Raw genomic sequence first — 19919 nt, forward strand, 5'->3', positions numbered from 1 at the left:
TTTGTTCTTATAGAATTTTTAGAAAGTTGAGTCCTCATGTGGTTGGCTAGAGGGTGGCGCTAAGAACGCTAAGGTTGCAGCTCCATCCCCTGCACGGGCCGGAGGTAGTGTCTACAGACCTTTTCTGTCCTATTAAAAATCTCCGTGCAGCTATTCCACACCCAGGCACACACTGCAAAGAAAGGTCTAAAGCTGCAATGAAATGCTGAGTCTTTTCTTAATTCTCTGCCTGAACACCTACTCATTTTATCATTGACCCCTTTCCCTTCCCTTTTCTTTCCCTTCCCCCTTCCCTTTCCCCCTCCCCCCCCTTTTCACCTTACCCCCTTTCTTTCCTCTTCCTCTTTCCTCTTCCTCTGTCCTGTTTCCCTTTTCCACTACCAACTGACTCCCATGATAATTTCTGTTCATGATGATGCCCCTGCCCCATCCCCAGGGCACTGAACAGTTCTGAAGACAGAGTAAAACATTCAGTAAACATGTGTGAAAAGATTGACCGTGGGTGTGTTTTTAAAAATCCTGTTTGGACACCTGGGTGGAGGTCGGAGGAAAGCTGTCCAGATCGCCCTCTCCTTCTACTGTGCAGGACCTGGGGTTTGATGTAGGTCCTCAGGCTTGGCGGCAGGTGCCTTTACCTGTTGACATTTTGTTGGCTCTTTGGGTATTTATTTTTAAAACATTTCATGTAGGTACTGGGAATCAACCTGCTGGCCTCTGGAACTACACCTAACTGCTGAAGCATCTCTCCAGCCCCTTGAGTGCATTTTTAAACATCAGAATTTTTTTGTTGCTGTTGTTACATCTAGTAAAACACATATGTAAAGGAACCAACACTTTAAAGGTTACCATTTACTGCATAACATTGAGGATATACCACGTCATAGAACACACAGAATTGCAGGTAAGAGCAACATAAATGACAAAGATAATGCCTGAATAAAACAGAACTTAGACTTCTCATATTTGACAAAGGGCATTTGTCACTGTTTAATCATCCCTAACTCAAGGTATTTAACACATCTTGTTTCCATAATTTTCTCTGCACAAAATATTCCCCACAGTGGGGCATCCTAGCCTGTGCCTGTACTTCCCTTAGTTGAGAGGTAAACATAGATAGATACCTGTAAGTTTCAGGCCAGCCAGAGATACACGACCCTATCTCAAAAAAAAAAAAAAAAAAAAAACCAACAAAAAAAACCACAAATAAACAAAACCCAAACAAACAAGCAAAACACCCAACCAGTCTAGTGAAGTCATAAATAAATAAAAACCTAACTTTTCATTACAATAACGTGATTTTCTTTATTTTAAAAAATTTCTTGAACATTTATTTTTAAAAATTGTGTGTGTGTCTGCGTGTGAGTGCAGGAGCTATGTGACCTGGGTTCTGAGAATTAAACTCTCAACAAATGCTCTTAATTGCTGAGCCATCTCCCCATCACTAATTATTTTTAAAGGAAAAACACTTTTTAAAATTAGTGATGTGGAAACAGTATTGCTACAGAGACTGTCTCAAAAACAGTATCACTAAAAATAAAAAAACCAAACAAACCAAAACAACAAAAAACCCAAAGCATAAATGACACTGAAGAAGAAAGTCCGAAACAATTCGCTTGAGTCTGCACTGTTACATCTCTGCTTCCATTTCTGTGAACGACCTATTTTGCTGGTCAGTAGTTAAAATGCAGCTGCGCTGGGCAAAAACCTGTTTCCGCCCGGTTTCGAACCGGGGACCTTTCGCGTGTTAGGCGAATGTGATAACCACTACACTACGGAAACACCTTGTGGTGTCCCTTGGCTTTTCTCAACTAGATAAAAATGGATCTTACTCTCTGGGCCATGGTGGCACACACCTTTAATCCCAGAATTTAGCAGACAGAGGTAAATGGATCTCTGAGTTGGAGGCCAGCCTGGTCTACACAGTGAGTTCCATCCAGGACAGCCAGGGATACAGAGAAACGCCGTCTCAAAAAACCAATAACAAAAAACAAACAAACCCCAAATAACCAACCAAGCAACAAAGATCCTATGGTCTTCATTCTTTTGATTCTTAAATTTGTGGCGAAACCCAAAGACTAACCGCGAAACAGGTAAGGGCCCTGTACAACTGCAATTCTTTCTACGCAAGCTCCGGGCAGAGAAACCTCAGGTCGACTCCTGGGAAATTTTATTTAAAGGAATTTCCTTATGTTTTGCATGCTCCTTTCTCGGGTTGAGTGAGCCTCTCTTATCTTCCTACCCTTAGGCTAAAACGCCATGCTGAATTTTCATCCTAACACTTTCAGAAATTGCTCAGTGAGACACTTCCTTGAGGATCGACAGGAAAGACCAAGTTATTTATTGTTCGCAAGAGGATGTAAGATAAACGACTCGGGTGTGTCTGAGTAGCTTCAAGTCAGGACAGGAAAACTTTATTCAGTATAAGCAATTACCAGTGAACAAATATCTGTGCTCTGATAATAAATGTGTACACACACACACACACACACACACACACACACACACACACACAATTTTGTCACCTATTTGTTCCCCGGTGATGAACAATCACACAGCAAAGCAGAGCTAAACCTAACTATAATGATGGCAAACTGAGTAGAGCCTTTGCTTTGTCTGCATCACATTGCAGTCCGTAGAACACAAGTGTTGAAAAGCGTAAACACACAAAGACCAAAAGATGAGACGGTAAAAGCAGTAAAATCATCTACGTGGAGCACAGAGAATGGTAATAAGGTGACATCTTACCATGTGAAGTTGTTTTTGAACTTTCTAAGGTTTACATGTGCTGTTACGTGTACTCTATTACTTTTCACAGCTGCATAATATTTCTCACTCTTTAGCTATTTACTATCCAGCCATGGCACTAAGGCTGAATCCAAACTTTGAAAGATCAATATTAATACTGCTATTAATATCCACCTACATGTGACACTGTATCTTTGAATATTGTGTGTGAAAGTCATTCCAAACTATGAGAAGAATCTCTAGATAACTGGACAGAAGGAGCTTTCTTTTTGAGACAGGGTATCATGTAGCCATTTCATTGCTTGGATTGCAGGTGGGCACCACCACCGGGTATGGGTATTGTAAACTTGATTATAAAGTTTTGGAGTGCTTTCCTGAGTGATTGTATCAGTGTAGCACTCACCAGCAGATATGAGAGCTGTTACAGCTTAATGCCTCTTATTATTCACACATTCAAGTTTCTAATTCCAAAATTGTTCATGCACAAGTATGTATCTATATATTTTATTAATTTTGCTATGTATGGGTATTTAAATTCTAAAAACTTTATTTTTAGTTATATGTGTATATGTGTTATATGTGTATATGTGAGTGCAGTTCGTCATGATTTTTGAGAGTCGTGCTCATCCATGTCAGAGGTTTTTCTTCTATTTTCAGCAAGAATGTGAAAACTTCTCTGAGTAGGTAATACTGTGAACTCTATAATTTCTTTCTTCTCCTCACTTAGATCCAGCAATTCATTATAAAACAGAGTTTTATCTCCTTGGGAAATGTCCCCCCTCTCGCCTGGGGAGCTCGTCTTTATTTTATGAGTGTGGATGAAAGCTCGGATCCCATTTCTGCCTGGATGCTTTTCCTTGGATTTCAGACTATTTTGATTATCAGGAGACCTCAGCTCATATATGGTTCAAGAAGTGAAAATAATGCATCTCTCAGTTATCCGCACTCTTTAACCCAGGAGGGGCACGCTCCAGGTTTCAACACAGCCCTGCGCTGGATAGTGAAAACTATGTGACCGGCTTCATGGTCAGTCAGTCTGGTAATTTTGCTGGATTTACAGGCAGTTTAGCCTGAAGAAAATGGACACACAGGGGGAGGCGAGGAAGAGAATCACCACGAAATATCCAAAGTGTCTTGAGGGAGACCAGAGTGACTACACGTAGCGACGCTACACACAAATACCCTCGCTGTGGAATCTGTGGTCAGCGGCCGTTCTCCAACACGAGAAAATCAGAGGCGCCCCAAGCCTTCTCCCGTCTCAAGTCGTCCATCGTAATCGAGCATGGATTGAGCACCGTCTGGGTGTCATGTAACTTCATTCTTTTAATCCCAGCACAGGCTGAAACTCAAACTATGCGATATGGATAAGCTTTCGGAAGGAGAATACAGTGCATACCTCAATTTAAATTTAAGTCGTCTGTGTTCTTTCTGGGTTTCACCTTGAGGTCCTTTGCAAGCACCCTCTCCCTGTTCCATGTCCCAAGCCTCACGTCCAGGAAAACTTTAGAAGGCAGACCCTCCCCCCCCTCCCCGCCCAGACACTGCCCTAAAGCTGCACTTCTGAGTCTTCCTACACCCCCTGGCTCTTAATTTTGTCTGGGATCGCTTTCACATATGAACAGTTTCTCAGACCGCTTTCTTGATTCCGTATCTGTCCCTTCTCTTGCGTCTTTGAGGTGCTCAGGGACCTAAGAAGTGTAGCCAGCGACGGAGGCCGCCCAGGGCAGGGCCGGGGGTGGTGTGGTGGTGTGATGAACCAATAAAATGCTGGTCAATTTTTAGTTTTTTCCCCCTGCTACTGTGCTTTTCAAAAATTAAGATGTAATTCACGCGCAATAAAGCTCAACCTTTTAAAGTGTTCAATTCAGTGATAATTTGTTTACTGAATTGTAACAGTCATTGCTACCTGACTTCAATTTTTTTTGTTCTCCAGCCCCTGGCAACCGGTGTGACACGTCTTAACTCTAGATTTGGCGGTTTGGACATTTCATTTCAATAGCAACATGTAGTATGTGACTTCTGTGCTGGCTTCTTTTTCTCAACACGGTGCTTTCCTGTTTCACCCATTTGGTGATGTTTCAGAACTACGGTCCTTTCTGTTTTTTATAAATATCATATTGTCGGGTAGTGTAGGGCAAGACAAAAATCTAGTAAAAGCCAGATCAGGGCGTTACAAGGCTTAATCTGTTTCTGTTATGGATTTGAACAGGAATTTCTCGTTTGAATTAAAACAAGAACTTCTGGTTTGAGTTAAAAAGGACTAGACGAGCCAGCCAGGAGTCGAACCTAGAATCTTCTGATCCGTAGTCAGACGCGTTATCCATTGCGCCACTGGCCCGTCATGACCTTGGGACTTCCACTATTTATTATTAGCTGAAGCATTAAATTAATGATACCCAGTGTCAAGTCCTGTAAATTCAACAAATATTTGATTTGCATAATTTACAACCCTTAAAATGCTTTACATTTTTAAAGGAATCTCCTGCCCTGGACACCACTTGCGTTATTCCGGCTCGTTTTTCCATTCTTGCGCGCCTCTTGGGTTCCATTAACTTAGTCAATTGGTTCCCCTGATATTAAACAATCCCTCCCCTCCAGCCTGTTTGATTGAAGGAAAAAGTGAAAGGAAACCCACTCTTTCCTCCTCTTCCTCCTCTTCTCCTCTTGCTTTCAGTTGTTTTGAAACAGTATCATTCTGGCCTCAAACTGGCAATTCTCCTGTCTCAGCCTCCTGGAGTTCTGGGATTACAGGTGTGCATCACAAAATTAAGTATCTTAAATTTAACAATCTCAATTCACTCAGCAATTTATAAGCTCAGAGTTCAATTGAAAATTAAGCTGAGCCAAACGGTGACACAGACCTTTAAATTCCAGCATTTCGGACTTACCTAAGGAATTATCTTGAAAATATAAAAGAGAGTTTGGCTGAATATTATTTAAGTATTCAATGTGAGCGAAAACACTTAGCAATGCGCTTGTAAGAAGGGGTGGATGCACTGTGTAGCATTCAAGCCTCTTAGTGCGTCGTCCCTTTAACTCATTTGCACGTGCCTGGCGGATGAAATGTGTTCCTTAATTCTAGGACATTGAGGTTCCCAACAGAACTGTTAAAGTAACCATTGACATTCCTTTTCTTTTTTCTTTTCTTTCTCTTGGAACTCGCTCTGTAGGCCTGGTCTACAGATTAAAGATTAAAGATCCCTTTCCTTCTGCCTCCTGGACAGCGATCCCGGCAGGCAGTTGTATTCCAATTTAAAAGCAACAAGAAAACCCCCTGCTTAAAGCCCACAGTTTGTCACCGCGGTAAACTGGGTTGGATGAAAAGCTACACAGTAAAGCCCTCATACGCTGTGAGCAGGATTTGAACCTGCGCGGGAAGAACCCATTGGATTTCGAGTCCAACGCCTTAACCACTCGGCCATCACAGCTCACTACCCATAACCCTCTGGTAATTGCACTTACATACTACACAAATTTAAAAAAAAAAGATTCTGAAGGTAAAACACATACTCTGAGGGCATTGAGCACTGTAATTCTATCAAAGCCACACACTCCCGTTTTGGGGGCAGTTTCCTTTCAGCAATACTCAGAAGGCAATCACTTGGTCAAACCCTAATCAGATCTCTTCCCCCAGCCGTACTCAATTTGACCCGATCCCTACAGGCTCTTAGGTCCTAAATTACAGGTTTTAAAGGAGAGCAATATTCTAGCATACCAGAGTCTCATCCTTCTCCTTCCCCATTCCCAGTTTTCACAGATTATCGATTTTTTTCTTTCATAGATGTTGTAGGGAATAAAGTTTGAGTTACTTGTATATACGCTGTGGTTACATTCTATTTTTTAAGTGAATGATTACAATAAATACAAGTAAAAAACCAACATGTTTTCCATATCCCTTACATGTTTAAACATTTTATGTATTATGGGTGAAAAACGAATTATCTCCAAGAACCCACATACAGTTAAACAGTTATCTTTTAGACTTCTCACAGATCAGGAGCCTTTCAGTCATAACCATTTACATAGGCAGTAGTTTTTATAATTGCCAGAAAAACAGGTTACTAGTTTTACTTTTCATATTCTGAAGTCCTATCCTATTATCTTAACTTACCATCCAGTTCTTTGTTTTCTAGTTACATGAAAAAAACAAAAACAAAAACGAAACAAAAAAACAAACAAACAAAAAAAAACCTTTGTTTTGGGTATGATGCACACCCAAACCCGTGAACACATTTCCCAACTCAGAAAGAACTTGAGCTAACTCCTGGGACTCAACTGTTTTTCATAATCATTAACCTAAGCCAGGTCTATACATCTTCTCAAGAGAAACTCATAGGTCCTAGCTGTGTGACACTTCCTCGATCTTATTTTCTATCCTCTGCAGCCTCTGCTTTATCAGGGGTGGGGGAACACTTTAAACAGTACAGCCTAAGAGGAAATCATCTTTATACTAACCCACAGATAAAAATGTCCAGCAGAACGAGATATTTCCATGATAATCACACTACATTAAAGGCAGTGGGATTCATCCCCCACACCCACTCACACCATGCCAGATACCAGAGTTAATGGCAGTAGCAAGCCTGTAAAGGCACAGCAGGAGTAAGAGACATTCTGGAGCCGAAGCCCTCAGGACCTTGCCTATCCGAGATTCACCCATCAGGGCCTTGCATGCTGATGGGCCAATCTCCAGAAGTCAATTGCCACCTGCTGCTCCTCTGTCATGGCCACAGGCACAGAGTAAACATGTGTATTCCTAGAATTTGGGAGGCTAGAAGGTCAAGATCGAAGAGTTGCTAGAGTCAGTTTCGGGTAAGGCATCTCTTCCTGCTTCTTTCCATGTTCTTTTTTTTTTTTTTTTTTTTTTTTTTGATTTTTATGAGAACATTTATTATGTAGCACAATCACAGTAAAAATATATATATCATTTCATGAGCTATACAGAGAAAAGATGTATTTCAAGGAAAAACAAACCTTCAATAGGTGGATTTTTATTTTATATAGAAATATAATATATAATGGTATATCAGGAAATTTAAGCTTGAGTCATCAACATTATTAAATTTTCTTTTGGAAGAAATACTATATTAACACCAAACTGATTTTCTTTTCTATTCTTTTTTTCCAGGTTTTGGAAAAGTTAACTTTGGTAGATATTGCATTACCCTTAACTAAAAGCTCTGATTAATTTTATTGATAACATTTGCAGCTGGAAACAATTTAGTATTACTTCAGAAAGAACAATAAATAAATAAAACTGGATCTTACAAACACTTGCGGCTGAGCTTATCTCAGCTTCCCACCTTAAGCTACATTTATTGAAAATATTAATAAGTACAAGCCAGTTGCCATCCTGGAAACTACTGAAAATGTGCACCTATGAAACATGTACATGAAGGTTTACAGCAGTGTGTTGCTAATAGCAAAAAAGTTAAAACAACTCAAATAGCTATCAAATACTGGAGAGAAATAAAATGTGGCTTATTCATACAATAGAATATTATTAAGACATAAAAATGAATGAGAAACTGACAGATTAAATGACTTTGGTGAACCTTCATAATTTCATTTGTAGATCTTTCCATTTCTAATTTATAAATACATTTGGGGTTATAAATTATAAATATACTGCCTCCTGTCAACATTGTATACTTCTATTTGATGATTTCTGTGTCAAACATTATATGGAAATGTTTCCAAGTATTTTCTGTATTAACTGTGAATGAATAGAACAAAATAAATTGCCTGTGATGGAAAATAAAAAAAAAAAAGATTAAAAAAAAAATCACATCACTTATGAAAGATTCATTTTTATATTTTTCCACTTTTATCTGTGCTATCTGCTTTATTTTTTCAAGTTAGGTCTGTTTTCTTTCCATGTTCTTAAGAGATCTTTCCTCTGTGCATACAAGGAGGGAGATCCCCAATGTCTTTTCCTTGGTCCCATATGGACACAGGTTGCACTGGATTACAGCCCTGCGTTGCGACCTCATGTGACTTCAATTATCCTCTAAAATTTCCATCCCTCAATGCTATCACACTGGAATGAATTTGGGCTTCAAAGGAACGAATCTTCAGGAAGATGCAGTCAGCCCACAGCAAGGTCCAGCTTGCCTTTAGTGGTCTGGTGCCCACTTCTGGTCCTATCACTCTGACTTCTATTTGTCTCCATGCTTGTAGGGTTCATTATGATGTCACCACAGAGCATGAGGGCACCAGAGCTGTATTCAAGAATGTTTCTCACAACCATGGTGAATGGTCCTCTAGTGAAGCCGAACATTCTCAAGGACGGCCTATATCTTATATAAATCTCATTTTAGCATTTAATCTCCCCAGCATGCAGCATTTTGCTCTGCAGTGTATCAAGGAAGAGCTGATATTTCAGTTTCATTTTGTTGATTTGTTCTGACTTAGAACCATCCCCATCCCCTGATGTGAAGCACTGGTTGGGAGTCTCTGCCTAACAAGTGAACGAGCTTGATCTGATGCAATGTTTACAACCCTTCTCCCTTGGTCCCACACCCTTAAAATTCATTCTCTTTCACGTGTGTCAAATTTCCATCAGTATACATGGTCAAATTTAACCTGGCATGGTGACCTGCAATCTCAGTAGCCAGGAGGCTGAGGGAAGGGAAGAGGATTGGCACAAATTGTAGACCAGCCTGGGCTGCAGTGTGAGGAGGCCTCGTCTCCAGTGAATGACGTTAACATCCGTCTTACATATGTGAAGTGTATCCCATCTGCAACTACTGTTTTCTTTATATTTTTAAAGTCCCTTGTTGAAATTGGTTGTAATGTACATGTCATAAATGGCTCGGGGTGTGTGTCATCCGCTGGCTTCTCATGGGTGATAACAAGATAAGCCATCGTATGAGAGCCATTTGGAGATGTTACAACCTCTATGGTCTTGCCCTTCTGCTTATTAGGTCCCTTGTCATGTTTATTGAGAGTTTATTCTAGGGCTTGCAAACGAGCACCTAGGCTCTGTTCTAGGGAGTGAACCTCCTCTCTTGTAAGGGATTCCAGATTTCTCATGGAATCATGGAAGTTTTTATGTTCTTCTGAAACATATGATTCTACGGACCTTATCTTATCAATTAAAGATAATCTTTCTTCCTTATATAGAGTCTGAGTAGCCACAACTTCTCTGGAGAGTTAGTGTTCTATCCATTAAATATTTATATTTATTATCAATGAAATCAATTTTGGGTACAAGCCTGTTTTGTAAATCCTGATTAGCAGATTCCAGAGAAAGAATCTTTTTCTGTAAGTCTTCATTGCTATCTTTTAAAGCCTGTATCCGTCCCAATAATGACTCATCTTTGTTCTTGTTATTAAACCAGTGTTTGAACACTGTGTGAATTATTACGATGTATGCCAAAATGATACAGGCCAGAGATGCCTTAGGAAGGTCGTATATTTCCAGGAAGATGTCATTCATCATACAGGCGAAAAGGTTTTTAAATTCTTGTGAGGTAATGTTGTCGGCCATATTCCAAGAATTACTCAAAATTTGTTAGTCAGTTTTAAGGTGTAAAATTCTCAAGTACTTTTACTTGAAACAATAACGCTTGTTTGGGGGGTGTAGTAGCGCTTTTCAGCCAGCAGGAGGCGCTGGTACAGCTCCAAAGCAGGGCCTGCTGGCGACCTTGGCTGACCGCAGAGTGCGCCCAGGCAGGAGATGGCAGGGGTCGAGACTTGGGGAGCCGGAGCCCGCACTCGGAGCAGGGGAACGCCTCACTCCCAGCCTCACTCGCAGCGGTTTTTCGCTGCTCTCGGGGCTAAGCTAGGGAACTGAGTCCGGACTAGCTGCCCCCTTTTTCGGGAATGGAACCGTGTAGGCGTCCCTGGTTCTATGGAACTTGCAGGCGGGTCTAGGTACCCGCCAGCCGGGGAGGAGGCTGAGGGCGGGAGCCACCCAGACCTTTGGAATTTGCCCTACGTGATCGCGCCAGATATTGGTGAAATTATTAAGGCCACACCATATAGTTAAAAGGAGATTTATTTAATGGCCTAACTTACAAATGAAGGGATAGGTAGGCTGAGGGTTCTGGGAAAGACGCAGTCGGGGGTGCTCTCTGGAGAGCTCTGGAGCACTCTCCTCCGTCCTCCTCTAGCGTCCCGGACGCATCCGGATCTCGGGTCTCCAGGACCCTCCCTTGGCCCCGCCTTTACCGAAGCCTCCGTGGGGGTTGAAACTTCCTGACCAAAGCTGGAATGGCTACCCACTACAATAGACACTTGTTTCCTTGAGGGCCAAAAGCACCCTTCTCTGTACCTGCATTCTGTTGTAGATGGTGGCGTTCTTTCAAGGTTTCGCTTGTTTCTCCGAATTTTCCAGAAACCTGGTACAAGTGGCTACGCCAAGTTGATTACCTGCAAAGGAAAGATCACTTACAGTTGCACGCAGGGCTGATGGCCTCTGCCCCTCTCCTGGGATCAGAGTGCGAACTTCAGATTCCCTAAGCCATTTTCTGTCTCCAAGAATGAGCGTCCGGATGCGTTGAACGTAGGGAAGTAAGCTGTGTAGACAGCGTTCGTAGTCTGGAAACCCTCTTTTGCAGAATGTGTCCTTAGCTTTGCTCTCTCGCTCCAAGTTTGAAGAATTGAAGAGGTGGAAAAGTTTTATGCGTTATTATCTATAATTTATAAATATGAGAGAGGGAGAGAATCCGACGGCCTCTTAAAAGTGATTATTTCTGATAGTGTCCATGGTGAATGCCGAAGCCTGGGATGGAAACTGTCAGTTATACATGGGTGTGGCACAAGGAAGCAGCGCTAACGTGTTGTTTCCGTAGTGTAGTGGTTATCACGTTCGCCTCACACGCGAAAGGTCCCCGGTTCGAAACCGGGCGGAAACAGGGTTTTTTTGTGTGTGTGTGTGGCTGTGCTGAGTGCTGAGTTCTCCGTGCGATGCTTTGCACATCGGCTCAGGGGTGCCCTCTACAGCTGGGCGGCGGGCAAAGGCAGAAGGCCACACTTCCACCCAGGGTTCTCTGGGCCCCGGGTTTTGCTCCTCACAGGGAGGAGCACTGGAGGCCGAGTCCGTGAGTGGGAGCTGGACAGGAGGTCCTGCAGTGGTGGTGGTGGGCGGGGTACCAGGCCCAAACTAACAAACGTGATCACACAGCACCAAATACAAAACACAGCATCTTAACAGGTACTAGTTTTTTAACGTGAAAGAAAGACAAAAAGGTGTTTGAAATTATTCTATTTGCTGTCCAGTTACATAAATGCTACTGTTCAACACAAACAGGACTACTCGTATAAAAATGGCATAGTAATTAATGAAAAACTAATTGAACATAGGAGAATACAGACAATTTTCAATTTTTCTGTCTTCCTCTGACTAAGGTTTCCTGTTGTTTGTTTTGAAACAGGGGCTCACTATGTAGCCTTGGATGTCCTGGAACTCACTATGTAGCCTTGCATGTCCTGGAACTCATTATGCAGACCAGGCACCCATCTGCCTCTGGAGTATTGGGATTAAAGGCGCGTACCATCATGCCCAGGTTTTTTGCTTTGCTTTCTTTCTTTTTTTAATAACATTATTCTTTATTGATTCTTTGGGAATTTCACATCAAGCACCCCATCCCTCTCACCTCCCAGTCCCTCCATATCCACCCCTCACCCCTGAAGTACCCCCCCCCCCCGGAAAAAATCAATTAAAAACCAAACCAACCAACCAAACCAAAGAAACAAACAAAAATCCCACCTCGTTCCTCCGTTTCCAACACCTCTTCATTCACCCTAGTGGCACTGGGTGCCGTGGTGTGTCATGCAGTACATACACTTTTGTCCAATCAGCCCCACCCGCACAGTGGTCGCCGCAATGAGTCATGGGTCTGGTTCAAGGCCTCTGGCACTCCATCATCGTTTTTGTTTTTCAGACAAATTTCACACTGTAGCTCAGGATGACATGGAACTTCCTAAGTAGTTCTGTCTATCCAGACAGATGCAAAATGCAAAAGAATCCTCCTGCTTCAGCCTTCTGATTACTGGGATTCAAGGTGTGACCATCATGTCCCACCAAGAAATTATTTTAATTTTTTTAAATTTTGTAGATTATATTATTCTAAAGATACACAATACACAATTAAAAAAATGCTAACAAATACAACACAACAATAACCTGGCTACTGCATTGGATAAAAATAACACTGACATTTGTCTCATGATGCAGTAAAAACATTTATTTTGAACTAGCTGTTACTTTTCCCATAATAATTTCCCTCAAATTGCATGGAGGAATTAAGACAATGTTCCCTTCTTTTATGGTTCAGGGGAATCAAAACCACAGCCTCCCTCATGTTGGGGAAACAGCCTTCTTGGGAGACATATCCTCAGCTTCCTAAATGTCGTGGCAAACACAATCAGCTCTGCCCTTACCATGCTGTCTTAGGGTTTCCATTGCTGCAACAGACCACCATGACCAAAGAGCAAGCTGGGAGGAAAGGGTTTATTTGGCTTAGACTTCCAGATCACAGTCCATCATTGTAGGAAGTCAGAACAGGAACTCAAGCAGGGCTGGAACCTGGAAGCAGGAGCTGATGCAGAGGCCATGAAGGGGTGCTGCTTATTGGCTTACATCCCATGGCTTGCTCAGCCTGCTTTCTTATAGAACCCAGGACCACCAGCCTAGGGACAGCACCACCCCCACCGTGGGCTGGGCCCTCCCCCATTGATTACTAAATGAGAAAATGCCTTATAGCTGTATCTCAAGGAGGCATCTCAACTGAGGCTCCTTCTCTCTAAAGACTCTAGCTGTGTCAAGTTGACACACAACACCAGCCAGGACACAAGCCTGCATCTTCCCGACTCATGATACCCATTTATTGTGATGAAACTATGGGAGGTCTTGGAAGATTCATATCCTAAGTGTCCTTGACCTTGCCTAGAAACTGTCTGCAGAACAAAATCATGTGCCAGCTGTGCTTGCTAATTTCATGTATCACCTTAACTGGGTTGTGGTCTTCAGATACTTAGTAAAGAATCATTCTAGATGTTTCTGCTGGGGTGAGTTTTGGATGGGGCACATTTAAATTGGTGGACTTTTAGTAAAGAATATGTGTGGGCATCACAAAATCAATGGCAAGGATGAATATTGGGATGGCTGGATCTGGGCAACTGCAGCCTGCCAGCAATTTTCTTTGGACTCAAATGCAATCGTTAGTTGAGTCTGTAGCTTGCCAGCATCCTTCATCAGAATTTGGATTTGCTAAATCTTGTTTATCACCGAATGACAGTTTTAAAACTATGATGTACATGGACCATTGAAAGAGGGTCTTGCTGTGTGGGAGATTGTGTTCAACTCTGTATATGGCATAGGTCAGTGCGAATGTGGTGAGGAGCAGTATGAGGTTAGTGGGGCTAGTGGATAGTGTGGAGTTAGTGGACAAACGCCATAGTAAAGGTATTTCTCACTAAACGGACTTCATATGCTTCTTGCTGGTGAGGAACCAGGGAAAGCCAGCGTTCTGCAGGGGAGAGCGGGAGATCAAGAACTCTAGCAGATGTTGAGGTAACAGTGTGAGGACATTGGCACTCTCTCTCAATGAACTGACTTTGTAGACTTCTTTATTGGAAGTGAATTTTACAAGGAAGTACAGAAATGGACCTGGAGAAGGATCAGGAGTTTGATTGCAGTGTGGCCGAAGAATCTTTGCTAATCTCCACAACCACGTGAGCCAGTTCCTTAAAACAAATGTCTTTCTGTGTATGTGCACTTCCCATTGTTCTGTTTCTCTGGAAAACTCTAATCGAACCACCATTATTTTAAAGTATTCGGCTCCTTAAAAACACCCAGTGAGTCTCGGCCATGTCAGCATCATGCTGTCTTTCATTTGTGATAACCAGGTTTATAATCCCAGCACTCAGGAGACAGGCTACATAGCAAGTTCGAGGCCAGCCTAGGACACAGGAGACTTTCAAAACAAATCAAAACACAAACCAGAACAAAGAAACTAAACACACAAAGCAAACAAAAACCCCAAACCTCCAAACAACAAAAACTTCAAACTAACCAAACAAATAAAACCAGAGTTTACAAGTTTCATTTCAAACTGGTGAGTGAACAAAACTTCCTTGAGACCGGTCGCTCAGGATCTCGAGTTAATTGGATAAAAATACCTTTGTTTGCTGTGAATAAGGCAGCAATTGAAATGCTTATATTTACACAAGTTCGGAAAAGTACCAGCTGACAATAAAGCCGCAGAACCTATCTGAAAAGTGCCGGTGGATGCATCACCAAAGTGGCCGTGGATCTGAGGCATGACTCCGTGTTGTGCTCTTTCCCGAGCTCATCCTGCAGAAGGCAGACAATGGCAAAACAGAGACGCCGCGGTTGTCGGTCACCGGTGCCGGGGGTGTTGGCGATCTTGCTTTGTTTGGGCAAACAGTGGCGGGCGCCACCGGGCGTCGTCGTGCGGTACTGCAGCTAGAGGCTGATTTCCGCCGGCCGGGTCGCAGGTCCCGGGGACAGTGGCGGAGGTGCAGCGCCGGGCCTCGAGACGCCGAGACGGGCTGGGAAGCGCGCGACCCCCAGGCTCCGAGGAGCCAGACTCTCGGAGGTTTTCCGGGTCAGAACCCGCAGTTTCCCTGGGAGAAGCAGGGTTGTGTTTGCGCAGGCACCAAGGATGGCGGCTTGTCGTTTCCGCTTGTCTTTCTTTTTAAGGAGCAGTAACACGAGACACCCATTCTTCTAAAAGACCGAGGACAGTAATTACGTATCATTAAGTGTACCTAGGAAAGACGGTTGTTCGAGCAGCGGCCGGTTAGCTCAGTTGGTTAGAGCGTGGTGCTAATAACGCCAAGGTCGCGGGTTCGATCCCCGTACGGGCCAGCTACCAAGCATTTTCTTAATTTAATCGCTGCCTTCAGCCAACCCCACACTCGCACGAGCTGTGAAAAATCCTGATATCAGCACAGCTTCACCAGAATGCCGCTTTCCCGACCCAAGCGCCAGCCCAGAATGCCGCGTGCACCTCTTTTTGGTGAGGCTTTGAGGTAGTCACTGGCCAAGGCTCTGAGGAAGCACCAAAACCAAAACGGTGTAGATGAAAAACCATATGGTTGTATTTATTTATATTTCAAACAGGAAAGATCTGATGTGATTTCATAAGAATGAAGACAATAAACTCGGTGTGGATGGTGGTGCAAGCTGTTACCCCAGCTCTGGGGAAGTCAAGTCAGGAGAATCAGGAACCAGAAAGAATGATGACACTAAGAAAGTTTTTCTGTGGCATACCAAATAATAAAGCCAATCCCAGATTCTTAAGGTTCTTAAAAAAAAAAAAAAAAAAAAAAAAAAACCCATAATGGTCAGGGTATAAATTTCAGCATAACTATTTTCCTTGTTCTCAAAAGTAAAAATGAATCCTACTCCAAACTAAATGGCATGGCTTATTCCTTGTTTGGTACTGGTAACCAAAGTCTGTCATTTGACAGCAGAACTTGAAATCTCTGCGCAGCATAAGAACGTGTATACACATCCTTTTTAACACCAGCAACCCCTTCCCCTCTCCCACTGTGTGTCAGGAGGCACGCGCCCTCCAGAGTGTGACCGTCCATAAATGTCACGAAGCATTTTCAACATATTTGGAGGTGGTGCGTCACGGAAAGTACAAAAACACGACACAGGCCCCGCTGGGATTCGAACCCAGGATCTCCTGTTTACTAGACAGGCGCTTTGACCAGCTAAGCCACAGGGCCTCTTTTGAGCCCCCTCTCAACTATAGGTATATGTAAGGCTTATATGAAATAGAGTATTATCGTGTTTACTTCACTTTGCACCAGAGAAAACATATGTATGTCTCAAACTTCAGACAAAAAGAGAAATTCCAGCCTTTAAGGAACATTTTCGTAAAATGCAAGGTTTAAAATTGATTTCAAATCGAAATGTTTGAAAATGTTATTTCATGGTGACTTGCGCCCCCTAGAGAGAACATTGGGTATTTCGGTACATTTTAGCAATTGCCTCATTTTCTCCACTGGGCGTCAGTCCTTACTTTTCCGGGTATTGCAAATAAAACAATGAACAAAACAACACAAATTTATTTCACTCTAGAGTCTGCATTTTACAAGGAGGTTAAAAGGCAAGTTTTAAAAAGCCCAGGTAGACAGAAGCAAATAAAGCAAAACCCATTAAACAAACAATGGGATGTGCTAGCCTGCCAATTTACTGTACCCGAGAACGCTCATTCTCTCCTTTTCCTTTCTTTCTTTTTTTTGAGATACAGTCTCAACGTGTAGCCTTGACTAGCCTGGAACTTATGTATATCAGGCTGACCTCACACTCAGGGATCTGTCTGCCCAAGTCCTAGGAGTAAAGGTGTGGACCACTGTGACTGCTCTTCCTGCTTTATCCAGGGGGAAGAAAGCCGGCCCCGATGAAGACTTCGCCAGAGATCCAGGCAGCCAGCTCCCACGTACCCTGTTCTGAGACCCCCGCCCCTGCCCGGTCTTTCAAAGCTACCCTGGCCTCCTCAAAGGGCTGAAGCTCTGCATGTCTCTCACAGTCTTGTTTGGCCCTTCGCCCCGTGCGATTGAAACAGACTAATTCCCTGTCCTCCAGATTATAAACTAAATGGAGGATATGGAGGCACGCATAAAGACGTGGGGTGCAATGTGGCAACTTCTTCAGAATGCTGCCAGGGTCTAGAACTTGGACATGGTGACGGGGCATCAGAGCAGACAAAAGGCACCTCAGTGCGGGTTCCATGTCGATTTGATGTGTGTGGAAAGGTGGTGGCGAACTTGGAGGAAGGCAGCTTAGCATGGTATTAGAATGGGATCATTTCCCTTCCCTCCTTCCCTCCCTCTGTCCCTTCTCCTCCTCCTCTTTCTCTGTCACGTTGAGACAGGGTCTCTAGATAGCCCAGAGTTGCCTGGCACTCGTAGCCCTGGCTGGCTTCGAACTTGCAACCATCACCCTGTCTCAGTCCCCCAAGTGCTCGCATTATAAGCACCTGCTACACCTGATGCTACCTGACCTGTTCCTTATGGAGAGACTGGGGGCGACTGCATTCACAGAGCGCTCACAAAGGCAGCCCCTGAGAGACAGAGGCCACTGAGGAGTTCACCATGCAGACTCCTGGAGAGCGGCTTTCCTGTGGTTACTTTCCCACCCTTTCTTTCCAGTCCAGCCCCCGTCAGCATGCCCTGCAATGCGTCGATGGCATCCTCTTTGTCCACACACCCCGCCGTTCCTCTCCCCACGTAAGCAACTTTTCTTTTCTTTTTTTCTCTGAGACAGGGTTTCTCTGTGTAACAGCCCTGGCTGTCCTTGAACTCGAGTTGCAGAGTAGGCTGACCTCGAACTCACAGAGATCTGCCTGCCTCTGCTTCTCCAGTGCAGGGATTAAAGGCGCACACACCACTGCCCTGAGTATAGGTGTTCTTCCCCGCCCCTGCCCCAAAGTTGCCCAGTTACACACAGACCATTCGTAAAGGCTAATGGCTTCATAGACCCCTCCTGTGGGCACTTGCCAAGACTACTCCCCACCTGTCTCCGGTGAAGCCACAGGGTGTTTCCCCTTTCTCAGCTCCCTCCACGCTCCTAGGCAGGTATCTTGCTGTGATAACCAGAGAAGATTTTTTTTTTTTTGAAAGAGAGAACACATTTTTATTTTTATTTTATTTTATTTTTGGTTTTTCAAGACAGGGTTTCTCTGTGTAGGTTTGCGCCTTTCCTGGATCTCGCTCTGTAGACCAGGCTGGCCTTGAACTCACAGAGACCCATCTGGCTCTGCCTCCTGATATCCAGAAGAAAAAGAAAAGATTGATAAGCACAGTGTGGTGTTGATGGTACAAGACAGTGGTGGCTTTGATCACTGAAATGATAATCAGCTTACATTTGCTCCAGGACTTTGTACTGTTCATTACTGTCAACTCTTAAATCCAGACACCTGCTTCGAAATCTTGTTTAGAATGAGGTATAATGTACATAGTGATAAATAAATAATGCATAGAGTGATAAACCTCATCAATAAAAGCTTCCTGTATACATATATTTAAAAGATTTTGGTCATCAGTTTCCATGTTTGTTAGACGCTTGAGTTGCATTTCTTTTCTGTAGTGCTGGGGGCTGGACTCAGGGTCTCATGCATGCAAGGCAAGAACTCTACCAACTGAAACCCACTCCCAGCTTTTTGGCTTACATCTTACACAGGAACTTTTCTTATTGCTTGTCCATGTTCTTTGTGAGGCTGACACATTCTTCATGGTGACGAACAAGGGGGTGTGTTGTGTTTCATATTCTAGTCGAGCGGAGTGTAGATTTCAGATCTGGTTGTGTGGCCTGCTTGTTACTAGTCTCTCTACTTAACATCAGGTCCTTGGCTCTGTGATGATCACATCTCTCACAATTGAACCTTTGAAGTTACTGTAACAGGGTCAAGGGTTCTCCATCTTGTCTCAGCTGACGGCATCTTTGGTTTCTAACCCCAGCCCTGAAAAGTCCAGTGGGAAAGCACTGGTCTGGAAACTCAGGGTCTCAACGCCCCGGCTAACTGTGTGCTCTTGGCTCTAGTTAAAGTGCTTGCTTGTTTCCCTCAGCAACTGTCAACCTGGATGTAGTTTTTCTGGGTTTTGTCTTGAAAAATTCCCTGTAATTCGCACTCAGGGCTGCTGTGTGAGACATGTCTCCCTCCAGGCAAGTTGCAGGCCAGCTCACTATAGACTCTCAGCATGACCAAAGCTGTCCTAGCACTAAAGGTATAGCCTGACTCCCCCAGCAGTCAGGATGCCTCCTCCCCACCCCCCTCCCCAGTTGTAACACTCACCTACACTTTTTTTTTTTTTTTTAAACCCCATAACATTATGTGAAAGGATCTTTTCCTGTTGTGAGGTTAAAAAAATGTTATCTTTAATAAAGGAATGTCTAGATTTTAAATTTTAGGATATTGAGTCATATAGATAAGTACCTTAGGTTCTTTTTATATCAAAGGAAAGAAACACAGCACCAGAGGGTTTTCTTGTCTTCAACACTCAGAAGGCACCCGTATTGATTCCTGCTAGGCAAGTCTTTAGACGAACAATAGAAAATGATAACATGCCAACAGGACCCGCACAGGGGCAAGTGAAGTCCACAGTCACGTCCTTAGCCTCTCAAGCCTGTCAGATACCAGTTGCCCTCTTCCCCAGCTAAGAATGTATTTCCGTACCTGCCCCATCTA

The 19919-nt window shown here is 43.4% G+C and overlaps 6 non-coding genes across 6 annotated transcripts; 2 read left to right on the forward strand and 4 right to left on the reverse strand.

Annotated features, from left to right (window-relative positions):
* Nucleotides 1-1706: 1706 nt before the first annotated feature.
* Nucleotides 1707-1779, reverse strand: Trnav-aac (transfer RNA valine (anticodon AAC)). Its single transcript has one exon. It is a non-coding gene; the product is annotated as a tRNA-Val (tRNA).
* A 3231-nt stretch (nucleotides 1780-5010) lies between these two features.
* Nucleotides 5011-5083, reverse strand: Trnar-acg (transfer RNA arginine (anticodon ACG)). The gene has a single exon. It is a non-coding gene; the product is annotated as a tRNA-Arg (tRNA).
* Nucleotides 5084-6091: 1008 nt separating this feature from the next.
* On the reverse strand, nucleotides 6092-6173 carry Trnas-cga (transfer RNA serine (anticodon CGA)). Its single transcript has one exon. It is a non-coding gene; the product is annotated as a tRNA-Ser (tRNA).
* A 5360-nt stretch (nucleotides 6174-11533) lies between these two features.
* Nucleotides 11534-11606, forward strand: Trnav-cac (transfer RNA valine (anticodon CAC)). The gene has a single exon. It is a non-coding gene; the product is annotated as a tRNA-Val (tRNA).
* Nucleotides 11607-15512: 3906 nt separating this feature from the next.
* Trnai-aau (transfer RNA isoleucine (anticodon AAU)) lies at nucleotides 15513-15586 on the forward strand. The gene has a single exon. It is a non-coding gene; the product is annotated as a tRNA-Ile (tRNA).
* Nucleotides 15587-16381: 795 nt separating this feature from the next.
* Nucleotides 16382-16455, reverse strand: Trnat-agu (transfer RNA threonine (anticodon AGU)). Its single transcript has one exon. It is a non-coding gene; the product is annotated as a tRNA-Thr (tRNA).
* Between the last annotated feature and the right edge of the window lie 3464 nt (nucleotides 16456-19919).

This window comes from Peromyscus maniculatus, chromosome 5 (genome assembly GCF_049852395.1).
Source record: "Peromyscus maniculatus bairdii isolate BWxNUB_F1_BW_parent chromosome 5, HU_Pman_BW_mat_3.1, whole genome shotgun sequence".
Lineage (NCBI taxonomy): Eukaryota > Metazoa > Chordata > Mammalia > Rodentia > Cricetidae > Peromyscus > Peromyscus maniculatus.